Source organism: Pleurodeles waltl, chromosome 6 (assembly GCF_031143425.1).
Source record: "Pleurodeles waltl isolate 20211129_DDA chromosome 6, aPleWal1.hap1.20221129, whole genome shotgun sequence".
Classification (NCBI taxonomy): domain Eukaryota; kingdom Metazoa; phylum Chordata; class Amphibia; order Caudata; family Salamandridae; genus Pleurodeles; species Pleurodeles waltl.
The window spans coordinates 1630714337-1630731494 of NC_090445.1; positions in this window are offsets into that span (position 1 = coordinate 1630714337).

A 17158-nucleotide genomic window follows, 5' to 3' on the forward strand; every position below is an offset into this window, starting at 1 on the left:
TGTCAGTGGATGCGAGAACGTGCATGCTGATGATGTCGGTAATGGAGTCGCTAAACTCCTGTCGTGGGCTGGGGGGCCTGTAGATGAGGATCCCCCGGAGGGTGGTGTTTGGGTCAGTGTGGATTTGGAAGTGCAGGTTTTCGGCGGTGCTGAGGGTGTCTTCAGTGTTGGTCGTGATCCTGAGGATGTTCTTGAGGATGACGGTGATGCCTCCTCCTAGTTTGTTTTAGTGGTCCCTGCGGGTGATCTTGTAGCCGTCCAGGATGACTATGGCAATGTCAGCCACTGAGGAGAGGTTCATCCAGGTCTTGGTCAGGAAGGCAACGTCTGGGGAGGCTTAGTCGAGTAGATTCCATAGCTCTACTGGGTGCTAGTGGACAGAGCGGGTGTTGAGGAGGATACATCTGAGATGGTTGCGTCCTGCGTTGGTGGGTTGGTCGTTGGTGTGGAGGCTGGTGAAGGTGCAGTTCCGGCAGGAGAAGGGTCCGCAGGTGGTCTGCGGAAAGGTTTTAAGGCAGGCGGGAGAGCGGCCAGTGTTGAGGGTGCGAAGGGTGGAGGCATTGTAGTGAAGATTTGCGTGGCGGTGGTGGGGGGGACGGGAGCCATGAGGTAGGAAGGGGGGGAGGAAAGGACAGCTGGAAGGCGGGAGGAGGACGAAAAATGGGGGACGATTAACTCCAAATATTAACTCAAATGGGGCTATATCTTTTGTATATGATATTTAGAACAGACTGTTTGTGTCAAACTATCTTTTGACAATGATTAGGAGAGGATATGCTGGTATACCTGAGAAACTTTACATAGTTTACTGAGTGTTAATCTTGCACAATTTGGAAATATTTTTGGGCTTCTTTTGCCTGTGCCCTCACCCCCAGCAATTTTTCTCCATATGTTCCATATTAGTGAGTTAATCTTGACATTAAGGGGGTCATTCTGACCCTGGCGGCCGGTGGCCGCCAGGGCCACCGACCACGGGAGCACCGCCAACAGGCTGGCGGTGCTCCAACGAGCATTCTGACCGCGGCGGTTCAGCCGCGGTCAGAAGCGGAAAGTCAGCGGTCTCCCGCTGACTTTCCGCTGCTCGTTTGAATCCTCCATGGCTGCGGAGCGCGCTCCGCAGCCATGAGGATTCTGACCCCCCCTACCGCCATCCTGTTCATGGCGGGAAAGCCGCCATGAACAGGATGGCGGTAGGGGGGGTCGCGGGGCCCCTGGGCATGGGCACGGCAGGGGCACCCGTAAGAGGGCCCCGCAAAGTATTTCAGTGTCTGCCTTGCAGACACTGAAATACGCGACGGGTGCCACTGCACCCGTCGCACCTTCCCACTCCGCCGGCTCGATTACGAGCCGGCATCCTCGTGGGAAGGGAGTTTTTCCCTGGGCTGGCGGGCGGTCTTTTGGAGACCGCCCGCCAGCCCAGGGAAAAACTCATAATACCCTCCGCGGTCTTCTGACCGCGGAGCGGTATAATGGGGGCGGAATTCTGGCGGGCGGCCTCCGCCGCCCGCCAGAATCAGAATCACCCCCTAACTGCCGCCAGTGAAGCCCAACATGTTTGTGATTAATGCTATTTGCATATTGGTGTCACAGTGTTATGTAGGAAATATTTGTAGACTTTTTCTCCTCACATTTACATTTGGTGGAATGTGTGCCCTACTTTTTAATTCCCTAAAATTTTGGTGCTAGAATCATACAGGGCAAACTTGGGGAATTAAACATAGGGTAGAGATTTGGGTTGCACGGAAAGAGGCAGGCTGCACAGAGACAGTATAAAAATAGTCTAAATGTTTTTTGCATGAGGGTTTCTATTTAACAGCACGTTAAATCCATACTTTAGGGGCCTGTCATTGCTTTCTTTAGTGTTAAATAAGCATCTGCATGACATAACTTGACACAAAAAACATATTATGATGTCAATTTCTCAAAGCAGGATACCTTTGCAAAGTATGAAGATTCAAGGCTCTCCATAGACCTTAGTAAAGTTATCAAAAGCAGCAATATGATAGCTCAATAAAGCATGTGCAACCCTACACTGGTCTCCACCTTCTTTTGCCTAGTTTGTAATTTAGGGCCACAGAGAGACAAATAGATCAAGAACCATATAACAACTATACCACACAATTGGGATGGGGCCATCTGGGACACCTGGGAAAGGAGACTGCACTGGGACATACAACACTTTGAACAGGCCCCTCAAACAACATGTGCACCGGAAATGGCCCTACATGGTTCTCCGGGACAAACAATACTAAAACCAAATGCCATGCACATAAGCACAACGAGGAAGGGCAGGTCAACAAAGCATATCCAACTCCTACTACATGGGTCATACCTCTACAGAAACTAGCTGCAAGGGACACATATCTAAATGGACGCAGGCAGAGGCAAATGAAAACACAGCTATCACAATTTAACACACTCCTTGTCTGCACAAATACCACTCAAGATGACACACATCGCATGTACACTTAAGCCATGTCAGGGGGGACAAGTCTAACACCATACATGCCCACATTGGACAGAACAAAAATAAATACTTACCATACAAAACAGCACACAATGCCATGACACCACCATTGCATTTACACACACATACCTATACACACAACACATACCATTCTCTTGAGGGACAACAGCACTGCACACAAACTAACATACTGCAAACAACAGCACATGGAGCAGCAAGCAAGCTCAACCACACACAACTGAAGGCACACAACCAAAAGTCACTCAGGAACAATATAAAGCTAGAATAGGAATTGAGGACAAATGTATACCAGTGATGAAGCTTGACATCCTATTGGGTGTGTGAGGGATCTCCTTGCAAGTGCAAATTGGTCACAGATCATTAACTCTCACCTAAAACCATTTGCATACTCATCAGGGAAAGAGCTTTAATAATCTGAATATTAGCAAAAAGCCTACATTTAGCCACATGACAGGATCTACTGGGATAGAGTAAGTGGGCACAGTGCCACAGTTCCATGGCAAAAGTGACTCAACACCAGCCTAGACATAGGCCCGTACTGGGAGATACATTTCACAGGTCCTGGTCTCTGCAGGTTGAGCAGACAGAACCTACATGAAACTCCATTCCCATCACTTCCATGCATGACACTACATCATGTAGCCAACAACAATTTGGCATGTAGTGTGTATGTGGTGACTTGAAAGGCAGAATGGGTCAGGTTATGTCTTCAAAACACCAGTTTAGCAAGGCCAGATGTGGTTTGAAATCTCAGTGGCAACATACACATAGCTAACTTTACAAACACCTCACACATACAACATGCATACACAGCTCTTGCTTCATGCAAATACATGTTGTCTCTCATTGACAACATCCATGTGGTAAGAGATGTATGGGAATGGCTGTGATGTCACCTCACCTAGTTTTGTGTATCCAACATAAGGTAGATCAGGGTACACTCAAAACACATACAAAAATGTATTAGAAATCAACATCTGGCACTGAACACAGATACATGCACATTGACTCTCCCATTGATGCCACACTAACTGTACCTCCATAGCCTTGACATTAAATTCTGGCACAGATGGGCACAATCTAGCCTTTAAGGAGGGAATATATGGTGAAGTACAGAGAAAATAATGTGGACATGAGGCACATATCTGCTCTTCTGGTGCACCATAAAGCTGTCCATATAGAGATAGGAACTCAGTGACTAGTTGACTAACTTCTCCAGCTCCTCCAGCTAGAAGGCAGGGGTCCTATTACCTGCTGGATATCGCATGATTGCAATCAGAGGCTGTACACTGCAGCTTAGGTAATGGGGGCCTTGGTGGAAGCAGTGTCATGAGTCAAATAAGGGATTGTGCAGAACATGGCGGTCACGTCTGCCACTTACGTAGCCATCACCGCCGGTGGACACAGCCATTGGCCTGCGACCGCCACTGGCAACAACGTTAGCCTATGGCTGTGTCCACTGCAGTTACTACCGTCTACTGCCATGACGTCTTCTGCTGGTGGTCGCAGGTGGTTCGTAATGTCCAGTGGACTAGGTCAGGCACCCACCATTTTAGAGTCCTGAAATGCATTATATGGATCAGAAACTCTGATATGTGTTTTTTTTCCCAGTGACAAGTGCTTGTCTTGTCTTTCCATGAAATCCTGCTATTCAGACACATATTGCCAATTTGCTTTGGGGCACAGTCCCCCTGACAAAGGTCATTTTAAAGCTTGGGACATCAAATGACAGTCCGAGTGGCAGGCTTCATGTACAAATTGTTGATGACCAGGTAGCTGATGTGTTCACATGTGTTGCAAAGCAGGGGGGGTTAACATGTTACTTCTATGTGATCAACAGTTGTGATGAGTACTGTGTATCATGTCCTCAACTTATGACATGCCTTGTCGCAGTTTGTCACTGACATGCATCATGTATGTTGCAAGGGACACAATGAATGATGGCAAAAATCATTTCTTGTCATTAATAGCTACCCAGGGAGGGGGAGGTTCAGCCAACCTCCTGTCTATCGTCCACTGCCAGACCTTCAGACCATGGAGGAATGCCACATCATCTAGATCTACCATTTGATTCGGCAAACAATCATGGATCTATGTCGGCAGTTGAAGCCAGATCTGATGCCTGCCTTTCATTATCCAAATGGCATACCACCCATTTCACAAGGTATGGCAGTGTTGTACTTCCTGGCCATAGGCCAACTTGAGGATTTTGCCCATGTGAAGGCTGACTTCTATGGTTTGACACACATCACACATGTGGTGGGAGCCATTGATGGTACACATGTTGCCTTTGTCCCACCGCATGTCAATGAACAAGTGTACTGCAACAGAAAGAGCTTCCATTCCATCAATGCCCAAATTGTTTGTCTGTCAATCTCACTGCTTCACAATACTTGACAGATGCCAACTACCCCAGTGAGTACACATCATTTGCGATTTGAAATACTGTTGTCTTCAGTGAAGGGGATACTGTTCTGCCATTTGTAGTAACAGTAGCAGTACCTCCTGGCCTGAGCAGTCCTGTCAGTGTCTGTACTAAACACACTATACAGATGTCATCCTTCCAGGTGAGTACACTTCAATGGTGAGTTCAGGGACAAGGGTCGTGGAAGCAGAGAACACAGTGCTGGCTGAGTGGAGTGGCAGTAACAGTGCCTCCTGGCTTTCGCAGTCCTGTCAGTGCCAGTACCACCCACACACTACACAAAGGATATCCTCTCAGGTGGGTACACTCCAATGGGAAGTTGACAAGGAAGGTAATTTTGAGAAAGATACACTGTTCTGTTTTTTGGAATTGTGGGACAGTGCCTGCTGGGAATTGTAGTGCTTTCAATCCCTGTACTACACAAGATGTTGTTCCCTCTGGGGAGTCTACTTCACATGTGGAATGCCAGACAGGGGTCAATGGACAGGTGGACACTGGGCTGGAGAGTGGGTGAAAGTGAAGGTGACAAAAGATGAGTAGTCAGTATTCATGACAATACATCTTGGTGACCTATTCTTGTGTTGTGAATTACCAGACTCCAAACCCCCTGGTATTCCTGTCAAGCCTCCAGGATGCCGGATGGCCAAGACCTTCTCCTCCCAGGATGTGAGTTATAGGGGAAGAGTTGGGGGCCTCCACCAGTCTTCTGGACATGCTGGTGGTGCCTGGATGTCATGGAATGGACCTTCCCCCTGAGGTGGTTCCACCTCTAGCTGATGTCGTCCTTTGTGCACAGGGTGGGACCTACAGAATTCACACTGTCAACTACTGTTTGCCACATTTCCTTTATCCTGGTGATAGTAGTGTGCTAGACTTAGGCTCCAAATAAATGTGGCTCTACTCCTATGATTTCTTCCATCATGGCTCTTAACTCATCTTCAGTGAAACAGGGATTTTTCCGGGGTGCTCAAAAATAAGTAGTGGGAAATAAACAGGTGATGGTGAGTTAATGGAGTTGGGAAGCGCAAATGGATGTGATTGGAAATAGGAGTGTGTTGAGGGTGTGGAATATGTGCTTAGGGAAAGTTGTTGGAGTGCCTAATCTATGGCTTGGTAATTTTCTGATGTGCTCTGGCTTGGGTGTTTGGGACTGTAGATGCAAAGGATGGTAGTTTGCGAAGGGGTGTGTTTTAAGGTATGCTTTGCAGGTGTTTCTTTTGTGGAAATGTGTGTCAGCTGTGTTGTTTTCAAAACCATCCAAAGTGGTGTTGTGTACTACTTTGTTGACCACGAACTGCCATGGTTCGGACCGCCATGGGTGTCTGCCACTGCAACTTTTGACTTGTAATACATTTGGTGGTTGGTTGACGCGCTGTCGGTGTTGGTGGATGGATTGCCTATTTCCCGCCCTCCACTTTATTGCCGGTGTGGCTATTTTGGCTGGCTTTTGGCGGTCCTGCCTGTGTAACTCGTAATACAGTGATCTGTAGGACTGCCGACATGGTGGTTTTTAGGCGGCCGCCACCATGGCAGTCCTACTGCCAAATTTGTGATCAGGCCCATAGTCTCTATCAGCTCCTTTAGCATTTAAAAGTTTCTGTAGTATGAATTAGGCTTGCAGGATTCTTTAGCACGTTGTTAAAGGCCTCAAGACTCCAGTAATAGATGCATAATTGTATGCATTGGGAGGTGGACATTAATCAGATTAATACATGCCATAGTTGTTCCTAGTTAGTGTCAGATAAATCTGACATTCATCATAAAATCCAGAGTTTCAAATGAAACTGAAATACACCCCAGCCACATAATGCATCACTCACCACAGAATATGCTGATTTAATCAAAAAAGTATTTTTGGTTCAGGTTAACCTGATGATAGATTTTCTCTTTTAACTATACTGTGCAAAAAACTGACACATCAGGATGTCACTTCCTATGGGAAAATATTTTTTAATAGTTATTCCCAGGTGCAAAGAGCTGTTTGTGCTCATTCGAGGGAAGCAAAGAAGTGGGGGCTGGGAGGAAAGATTAATCATGCTTTAAAATTGTTCTAGGGAAACTGGAGAATTTTTCATGAACCTTCAGATTTTATTTCCTTTGTATTGAATTGTATTTGAATTCATATGTTATTTACCATGGGCATCCGCAGAAATGTTTACAGGGGTGGGGGCATAATTTTAACGTCATTCCCCCTTTGACCCTTTTTGACAATGTAATAAGGGGCAGGGGCACAGTCTGCGGCCTCCTGGACAGTTTGCGGCAGGGCCTGCGGCCGCACTGGTGCAGGCAGCGTAACACCACGGCAGACGTTGTGTTTAGCTGCAGAGTGAACCTGCACACCAGACTGTACCTAAATCGAGGGGGGGGGGCACCTTGAACACCTCCCTCCCCCACGCAGATGCCATGGTGTGGCAGCACACTGCTGTGGAATGCAAGGTTAGTGATTACTCCTGCGCTTACTGTTGTAAAACTATTGTAAACAGTTATCCTGGGCATGTGTATTCCTTCCCAAGGCTTCTGTGGTTCTGCAGCATCTAGCTGAATTTTCTGTGTCCAAAGGATGTTTCTTTAGAAAGGCTGTATTTGCTTTGTGACCTTTAGAAATGTCACAGCCGCATTAGTTGCATTGGGAACAGGGTCGGGTGCATTTATCGTTTTACTTAGCTTTCTGAATAAACATTAATTCTGATCAGAACTGAAATTATAATTTTGCCCCTTAAGGGCAACATGATTACTCTTCCACGTGTGTTCACCTGGCGCGGAAAAATATTTAATTCAATCTCTGAAATAAATCCAAGAAAACAGTGAATTTGAGTTTAATGTGTAGTCAGGCAGGCCTAACGTTTGGCGGGAGCAGAGAGGAGCAGCTCCCGGGAACATCTGAAAAGAATCACAGTCCAGCAGTTCGTGCCAACAAACTTGTACTGTCTTCACTGATGCTAGATGCACAGTCTGATTACACCAGTACTTCTGCCCTCAGTGAACAGGTGAGGGATATTTTGTCTTCAACTGGGGAATGTGACCTTGGAAAACTTCAGCTCCCATTCTCCATTGCATGGACACCCCAAAAGCACACCGTTATTTGGCAGGATAAGTCATGACGACAGAGGGAGGAATATTGTGGGATTAATAATATTGTTATGCCCATAAACACAATTTTGTAATTTTGTAATTTAACGTCTCACTATAATACCACAGGTTCCTTATTCATAAGGGTGGACTGCACCTGGCGCTATTATCGGGGAAAATACATTTTCACCAATTTTTCAGCTAGTGTTAAAGTGAGAGGTAGATCTATGGCATGTAGTTGAATGAAATGTTTGCACCAGGGTAAAAATAGGAACAAAGGGACCTGTTTACGAGAATGGGATGCTGTGCAGGGCAGCAAGTCACCTTGCTGCACTGGCCTGCACTGCGTCACAGGGAGAGGGCAGGATTGCACTACATAAGACAATACCACACAATCCTGTCCTTTCCCCAGTGCTTGAGCACAATAGGCTGCCTAGTGCCAGTGCAAGGGTGCCTGTGTTGCTGTAGGATTCTACCATGTACGGGACACCTTCCTGCACAAAAATAATCTTGAGAGGTATATTCCTTTTTCTACGTGTTTTGCAGGATGCAGCACAAATAGAAAGAGGAAGTAACAAGAAGAAATAAAGATATTTTTCCTGGTTATGCCTCTCCTGAGAAGGTGAATCTTTTTTGGTGCATTCCCAGGTCTTCCACTTCTGGTCAATCTGGAAATCAATCAAGTACCATGGCAGTTGTGTGGGAACACTCATGCTCTACACATGGAATGCCTCCCTGAGGCACGGTAATGCAACACAGCTATATGCCCTGGTTGTCTTACTCCAGAATTACGGAGCCACTCAGTGTGGGCTGACATGGCTTCATAAATCATACATAAGGTCTACGTAGTGCATTTACCACCTTGCATGGTGCATATGTGATGCAAGCCATAAATATGCCCCACATTGTTTCCACAGTGTCCAGTTACTGAGAAATGCAGAAGGTATGTTTTGTCTATTTTTTAAATGGAAAAACTGGGACTAGGCTTGAGGGAAAGTCAGCTGTTCCATTATTAATGATAAACAAGAAAATCACTCTGCTATTTTTTGTAACAAACATTTGTTTGTTATGTATTAGGCAATTAATCTGCTATACACGTTCAGCCTATTTTTAACTGTTTATCCTGAAGGGACACATTTCTGTATTATGAACTGGCTGTAGAAAAATCACCCCCGCCACCCCCATTAAAGAAGCAGTGCAGCTCATGCAAATGAGTGTGCTATGTTCTTTGCACCACTGCAGTTCCTATAATAGAGCCACGCTGGGTAAAAGTACACGGCCGTGTCCTCGTGTGGTGCTATTTTCCTGGTCTTTACCTATAGAGATGTGGCAGTCGTGTCACTTTGTGCTGCTTGGAGATGTGTTCCTTTTGCTGATAGTTTCAGTAATTATTTATGTTCCTTCTATCTCCAGGAAATGAAGCATTCCAATTAGAATGTAGTGTCTGATTCCTCAGTCATTAAGAGCATCTCCGACAGATCCAGCCTCTCACAAGCTCCTAATTATAGTGGAAAAGCTCGAACTATAAAGTCTGGTATCAGGAACACACCACGTCCTGCATCTTATGATCACACTGTCACTTGCAACGCCCTCTTACTGTCTCTCTCTTTAACCCCTCTGCCTCCCTCTCTAACCCTCTTTCTCTCACATTCACACTCTCTCCTTTTCTCCTACTAATTATAATAACATTAAAATGTTTTTTCATACAGTGCTTGATATCTCCTATTTGTTTTGGATGGTGCTGTAATTAACAGGGGTTTCTATTCACCAATACAGTTTTAGTTGCGCCCAGTTTTGTATGACATGTTAGGGTGTGATACGGTATCATCTTATCAGAGACGCACGTAGTCGTTTTTAACATTAATTACTCCTGAAACCGCTAACTTTGTCGTCTTCTTTATTTTTCACTCAATTGAAACATCAAGGGGCATATTTAAGAAAAGTTTCTTGTGCTCTTTAGAGCCCCCAGCTTCCAGCATGTGTGCGCTGTATTTAAAATACGGCGCACCATGGCGCTAGGTAGGGGCAATAGAGTAATTTTGTTTTTACGCTATTGATGTACTCTGCAGGAGTAGTGCCCAAATGTTGGCACTACTCTTGCAGAGTAGATAGGGGCCCATTATATTCAATGGCATGTCCCTTTTTAACACCTGTTCTGAGCAGGTATTAAAAGTACTGAAAAAATAACACAAGATAATCTGTTAAATTTCCTTGTGCCAATTTCTCGCCCCCCTAATGATGTAACGCTCCCTTTGCATACATTATGCCTGGTGCAGGCATAAGTTATCACAAAGGGTTACGAAGTGGCACAATGAATGCATTGGGCCACTTTGTAAATAAGGAGCAGCATTTTTGGCCTTCAAAGCCACATTAGCGTCAAAAAATGATAATGTGGCATTAGAATGGCGCTAGGTGCTCTTAAATATGCCCCCAAATCTTTTTTCTTCTAACATTTCTTATTTTAAAACCGATGCTTTCTCTCACTCTTTTCACCCCATATATATCTCGAAATAATTTTTGTATGGGTTATATCAGACTGGAGAACCATGGATGTTGCAGCGTCAACACTTAAATTGAATCCTAGAGTCGTTTCCGGTTTGGGTGGATTCTTGAACGTGTTTCGTCCAAAAAATAACCTTTCAAGGGAGGTGATGGGTAACATCGGAATGAATGTTCAAAAGTCCTGGAATGCAGATAGGTGAATAGTGGTAGCTGAAAGCAGGGTCATTCTGCAATCTATGTGTGTCTACAGAATTTCACTTGATTCAGTAACTGGCAGGGAAGATGGAGGTGGCGAGCTACCTCTGCTATAGATTTCTGTGTATATATGTCCTTTGACTGCAGTGCCTATGTTAATTGTAGAACATGAGAGCAATTATCCTGCAGGGAGTGTCCTTTGTCTGTTTGTCATTGCCTTGAAAAGTGTCTGCTACTTGCTAATGGGGCTGTTTATTGTGTAATACTAGGTGGCCATCTTCAGAGCTGTGGTCTAGGCTGCTTCACATCAAAGTTTGCCCAGTACGTGGTTGGCACCTCCATTGGTGGCTTATCCAAGGGGAGTTACAACATCAGCGAAGCCATAACGATATACAGGTATTTTTCTGATGTCATGTCATGCGGGATATCTCTTTAAAAAAAATAAAGGACAAACTCGGTTTATAATTGCTGTGCAATGTATTAATCCTGGTTTAATACTCTTTAAGTATAAAGAGAAACATGAACCTGTAGGAGATATGTGCTGGTGAGGAGATGTCAGTCAGGAAAAGGGCACGCATCAGTGTAGAAGATACGAGGCATTAAAGTAAGACATGCTAGTAAAATATGTGTACCAATAATGGAATGGGTTCTAGTGAACCCTGGTTTTCTCTTAATCAAAAATGTAGGTAGGCACAATGATTACTATAAAAAAGGTTCTCTAGGGGTAAGCCGATAGCCTTGAAGGAACCCTTTTTAGATACCGTGGGCTTCATTCACAAACTGCACTTTGTGTATATTCAGGGCTTGATTTACGAAAAGTGGCACGGCATCCAATGCACCACCACTTTTCTTGTGCCCCTTAGCGCCCCCCTAATGCCACCATGGGTGCACTGTATTTAAGCTACGATGCACCATGTCGGTAGTTAGGGAATTAGTGTCAAAATGATTGACTTTAGTTTGGTGCTTTGCAGGATTAGCGTAAAAAATTGTGACGCTAATCCTGCAAAGCACATTCAGGCTGTATTATAAATAATGGAGTGCCTCCTATTTCTTTTAGATTTCTTTGCGCCATTTTTCGACCCCGCTAACGGGGGACACCCCTGTTGCATACATTATGCCTGGCGCTGGCATAATGTGGGGCAATGGGTTACAAAGTGGCACACTGCATGCATTGCACCACTTTCTAAATCTGGCGCTGCGATTTTGGCGTTGTGGGGCCACATTAGTAGAAAGAAAATGATGCTAATGTGGCACAAGAAGGTGCTAGGGGCTCTTAAATCTGGGCCTGTCTCTTTTGAGCAAGTTTACTACTTTTCATTGTTCACAAACTGCACTTTTGTAGTAGCTTACACTTTTGTAATAGGTCCAACACTAAACATAGCCAACCACTAATACTGCAATACCCTCACATAGAAAATAATGGTGGTAGGGATTTAAAATAAAATAAAAAAATCATAGGAAATAATATTAAATGAAATTAAATTATTTAAAAATAAATACAAATATAAATGAAATGAATGTAAAAATATAAATAAATAGCACATATTTGTTATTTAATTTAAAATATGTACTATTTATATGAGCATTTTTTACATTAGTTTTAGAGGGACATTGGATGCGGAACACTTTGTTCCAATTTTTGTGTAGTAGTCTGCTTAATTTGTAAAAAAATAAGTGCTGGGCCCAATGTTTTGCTCAGATGCCTGCAGACAAAGTCTATCGAAGGTGAGGGCATTGGAAACAAGGCCTCAGAGTCTTGATTCCATCCTGTGCCTCTTTAATCCATAACCAGACACTCCCTTCCTCATAATCTCACTCTGACGGGTTCCTTCTTTCTCCCTTTATCATATTGTTTTCTCTTTCTCTTCCTCCTTCTTTCCACATTGTGTGTGTTTTCTCTCTCTCATACTCTGGGTCAAAGTATGTCCCTAAAAATGAGTGCCAGTGGGCTCCACCTCCAACAACCAGCTAAAATTAAGCACACCCTGTGTAGAGCGATGATGATCATTTTAGCAGCCTGGCCTAAAATATCTCATAGTTCTTTGACATTTGTATTTTCCTTAAGAACAGGACATGTTAGGCTCTGCTTTGCAGGAGTGAATGACGTTAATCACTCCCACAACAAACTTCATAAAAATAAGGGTGGATGTAACTCACTTAGGGGGTTATTCTAACTTTGGAGGAGGTGTTAATCCGTCCCAAAAGTGACGGAAAAGTGACGGATTTACCACCAGCCGTATTACGAGTCCATTATATCCTATGGAACTCGTAATACGGCTGGTGGTATATCCGTCACTTTACCGTCACTTTTGGGACGGATTAACACTCCTCCAAAGTTAGAATAACCCCCTTAATTCTGTGTAGCGTAATCACACGGAATTACTTAAGAATCCATTGAGATTACATGAAATTATGTGAGAAGAATAATCTTGCTACCTTGAATCCATTTTCGACATGAAGGGACATTTTTGCTCTAAGAAATAGAGCTAAATGCAATACAACAGTTTTAGCGAGTGCGAGCAGCCATGCGCGCTTGCTAAATGTGCATTTGGGGTAGGATTTTCCCCAATTTACTCCTGGCGTTCAGACACTATTTTCTTAGTTCAAAAATGCAACCCTGCAGCCTCACAGCCAAAACTGATACGACGATGCATTTGTGCGTAAGAAGTAGCGCTAAATGCAACAGGATTAGCAAGAACGAGCGACCGCTCGCTAAAGTGCTTCTGAGGTAAAATCGTTTTCCTCAAATTACATGAGGAGGAATAATTGGGTAGTTATCTTATTGTGGCATAAAAGGGTCTGCACAAAAACAGGTCATCTCTATTGAAGCCTAGGCGAACCTCGCTGCTGACGACTTGCCGAGCACGTGAGTTCCACTGTCTGCTTCCTTTCTTAGAGATTTGTACAAACAGATGGCTCTAGATGTCTGGACCTAATGTGAGTTAAGTGCACAGAAACGCCGTTGTCTATGTTGGCCACAGCATTCTCACAGAGACCGTCATGCACAGAGCTCTTAGCTCGAGAAGTAGGTCTGTGGTGGGCGCCATGTCGGCAGCATTAGCAGCTCTTATGCAGATGGGATCGAGCTGCAGTGATTTGCAAATCACTTTGGGTTGAAGCCAGTCATGTTGACGACCAGCTGAAGCACTTTAACTGAGACTCAGTTTAATCTTAAAAGCTGCACATCGTGGCCTTGTAAATGGAATGGAAGTCAGAATGGAGCAGTGCACTTCGAGAGCTGTGGTTGCTGCCCTTTGCTGGAATAAAGGCGCACTCAAGGGGTATTTAAGATGGGATGTTAGAGTAGAGGAAACACAGCTCCATGTAAGAGTCAAGAAACACAAAGGGTTGAGGGACGTTAGAAAAGTGGTGCAATGTTACGGATCTGCTTAGAGAGCACATGCTACATAAAATACAGTTGTGTAACGAAACTTGAGGGGGCTTCCTGAGAAGTACATGGATCCCCCACCACAGACCCAATCTCGGAGCTCACAGGCCAGGGGCTTCAGCCAGTGCCACACAGTGTGTGACTATGTGCACAAGCGTAAACTAACTGGTCCCAGACCCAATCAGTGTACTTTGAAGAGGGGGCCTGAACACCCCCTTCCCCACCATCACACAGAGGGCTGCTAAGGCCGATTTTGCACCACTGCTAGAATACGCAAATATTGTCAATATGGGAAGCCTTTGAGTCCAGAAAGTGACTCCCCTACTACACCCCTGACTCAATAAACCTTAGAAGAGTTTCCCAGCCTTCTCCAAGTTGATTTATGTTTTACTTGGTATGTTGGGGCTCGACTAATGAAATATCTGTCATACACTCATTCTGATGTCTTTCTTGCTGTCGTACATTAGCTGCAAGTTATGGGTTTCCACACTGGGCATCCTGATAAGAGAAGTTGACTATTACAGCCAGCCTCTGTGCCCATGTAAGAGAAGTGGGATTGTGTTCTCTACAGTTCTGGGTTTCAATGCAGATGATGCTATTTTTGTACCTGTTCGTGTTACTGCTAAGAGTGGGTCATTTGTAGTTGTGCATTAAGGCATAAAGGGTAGTGGACTAAGGCAACCCGTCCACCACACCTTTTTAAGTGAAATAATTGGAGTGTGCTCAAAAGATATGTCTTCCATAGTGGAGTTTACTATTTTTTGTGTGAATTGTGGTGGAGTTAGCGTTTTTTGATTAGCCGAGGAAAGTCTGGTGTCTCTAAGTTTCCTACACTAGGACCTCAGATGGAGGATGAGGGTTAGGTTTAGCAACCTGACTCATAATCCATCAAATGTGCGAAGTAATGTTATTGTATTCTGTACTTATGGTTCAACTTGCCCCTAGGCGATGTGGTTTGAGGTGTATGCATTGTTTCGGGAATCTTATGGCTCTGTTGTCTTTCATTAAAGTTTGCCTCAGTATCAGTGTCTTTGTCAGTCTGCCCAGTGCTGGTGTCTCTACAGTTGCAGCCCTGTGCCGAGAGCTATACTGGTGTCAATACAGCAACTCATGAAGTGACACTCTGGTGTATTTCAATCTCCCCTGATGGGCAAGTGTTAGGAAACAGCTCCTCCTAGCCAGGACGAATGTAATTTATGGGCCATTAAGTGGGAAATCTGCAGGACCCCTGCAGACTGCTGCTTAGGATAACAGGCAGTGAATGTTCGTGGGAGTCACAGCTGATGTGTCTGTAGTGGCGTCATGAAACATGAGGGGCCACACTGCACTTTACCTGGGGTGGCCCCACTCCAGACTCACTCAGGAGCTTTCAGGCCGGAGTAAAGTGTTGAGGGAGGCCCTTAGAGCTCGAGCCCACCCATACTACGGGGGCTGTGGGGACCTTTGTTATGCCATTATGTGGCTGAGAGTCATCAAACTTCATCAGAACACTGAAGGGAAGAATCGCTCGGACCAACCCGGTCCCTGCAACCAGCTCAAGAATAACTGCCAGGTCCAAGATCTAACTAAACCCCACAGATTTACAGCAATAGGCTTCGCTTTTTGTACCATTCTGGCCTCATTTTGTTGCTCCATCTCTCTCATTTTAATTAATTATAGAAAACTATTTGAATCAGGATAGTTCACAAATATATATATAATAATATATATTAAGCGCACCAAACACACGCACACACACAAGGCAGTGAGAATGTATCTGGCCCAATAACAAGTGTTTTAGTGCCACTGTACTATTGAATACACATCTGTATATCTATTGCTACGATGTGAAGGTCAGATTCGAGTTTCTTACCACAAGACCACAAAACTGACATTATGCAGCTTTCCTGGATGACGTGCTCCTATTAGTTTGAGAGTAAACTAATATGTAAGTATGTTCAGTATGTTAAAATAGAGACATTTAATAGCGCTTCTCTTTTGTGGACAGCAAAGGTATGAAAGGCAGGGAAGACCCAATACTTTTGTTTACCTTTAGCCATGCAGTGTTACCAAGCCATGGAACAGTTGTGAATAATGCCACAAGTGAAAAGAAAACAGCACAACGCCCTCCGGACTGACAACTTATAATGATCAGTTCCTATGTGCCGTACGTCCATGGGCTTGATTAGAATTTGGTGTGCAGAGTGCTAAGTTGCAAAGGCAATGAAGTATTCTGTCTGCCAAACTCTCAGTCTGACCACCTCATTTAAAGTCAGTTGTTATTTTGTCTACCAACCCCTTTGGCTCTGTCGACAAAATACTTCTTCCAACAGCCTGATGGAATAGCGGCCTTCTGCGAAAGGACTTTACTCCATCTGCCTATTGAAGGCAGACAGTGTAAATTCCTTTTTTCATGTCTGTCAACAGCAGCAAAATCTTAGCAATGAGGACCAGGGAAAAATAATAATGGGACCCACTTCTTGGGGGGGAAAAAACTTCCAGGATGTGGAGTCCAATAATGTTTTTCAAAAACAAACTCCTGCTTTGAAAAGTAGCTGACAAGACCGTCCACCAAACTTTTCCTACAAAAAAAAAGAACTTGCCATGATGGCAGTTCCTTTCTATGTAGAGAGTTGTATGCATGGTTTTTGGACAACTCTAAATCCGGGTGGCCGAGATATTGCCTTCCACCTTGCTGATGGAGTAAACTCCATCCATCAATCTTTAAATCAGGCCATAAGTTACTGCATGTGGCCAATCGACATAAGCCTGCCACAGTTGATGATCAGATCACAGGCAGTCACAGACTCTCATCATGGCCTCTGCTTTCCAAGAGTTTGGTTCAGGAGTTTATCTGGTATTCTTTCACTAACAATGTGGTCATCCACCAATAGGCAGGCAACACACTAAGGGGCAGATCTGAGAAAAGTGGTGCTGCACCTAGTGCAGCACCACTTTCCTTGCGCCTCTTCGCACCCCCCCTACCGCCACCATGTGTGTGCAGTATTTAAAATACGGCTCGCCATGGAGTAGGGTAGGGGGCAATAGCATACATTTTTTATGCTATTGATGTACTCTGCAGGAGTAGCACCAAAGTGTTGGCGCTACTCCT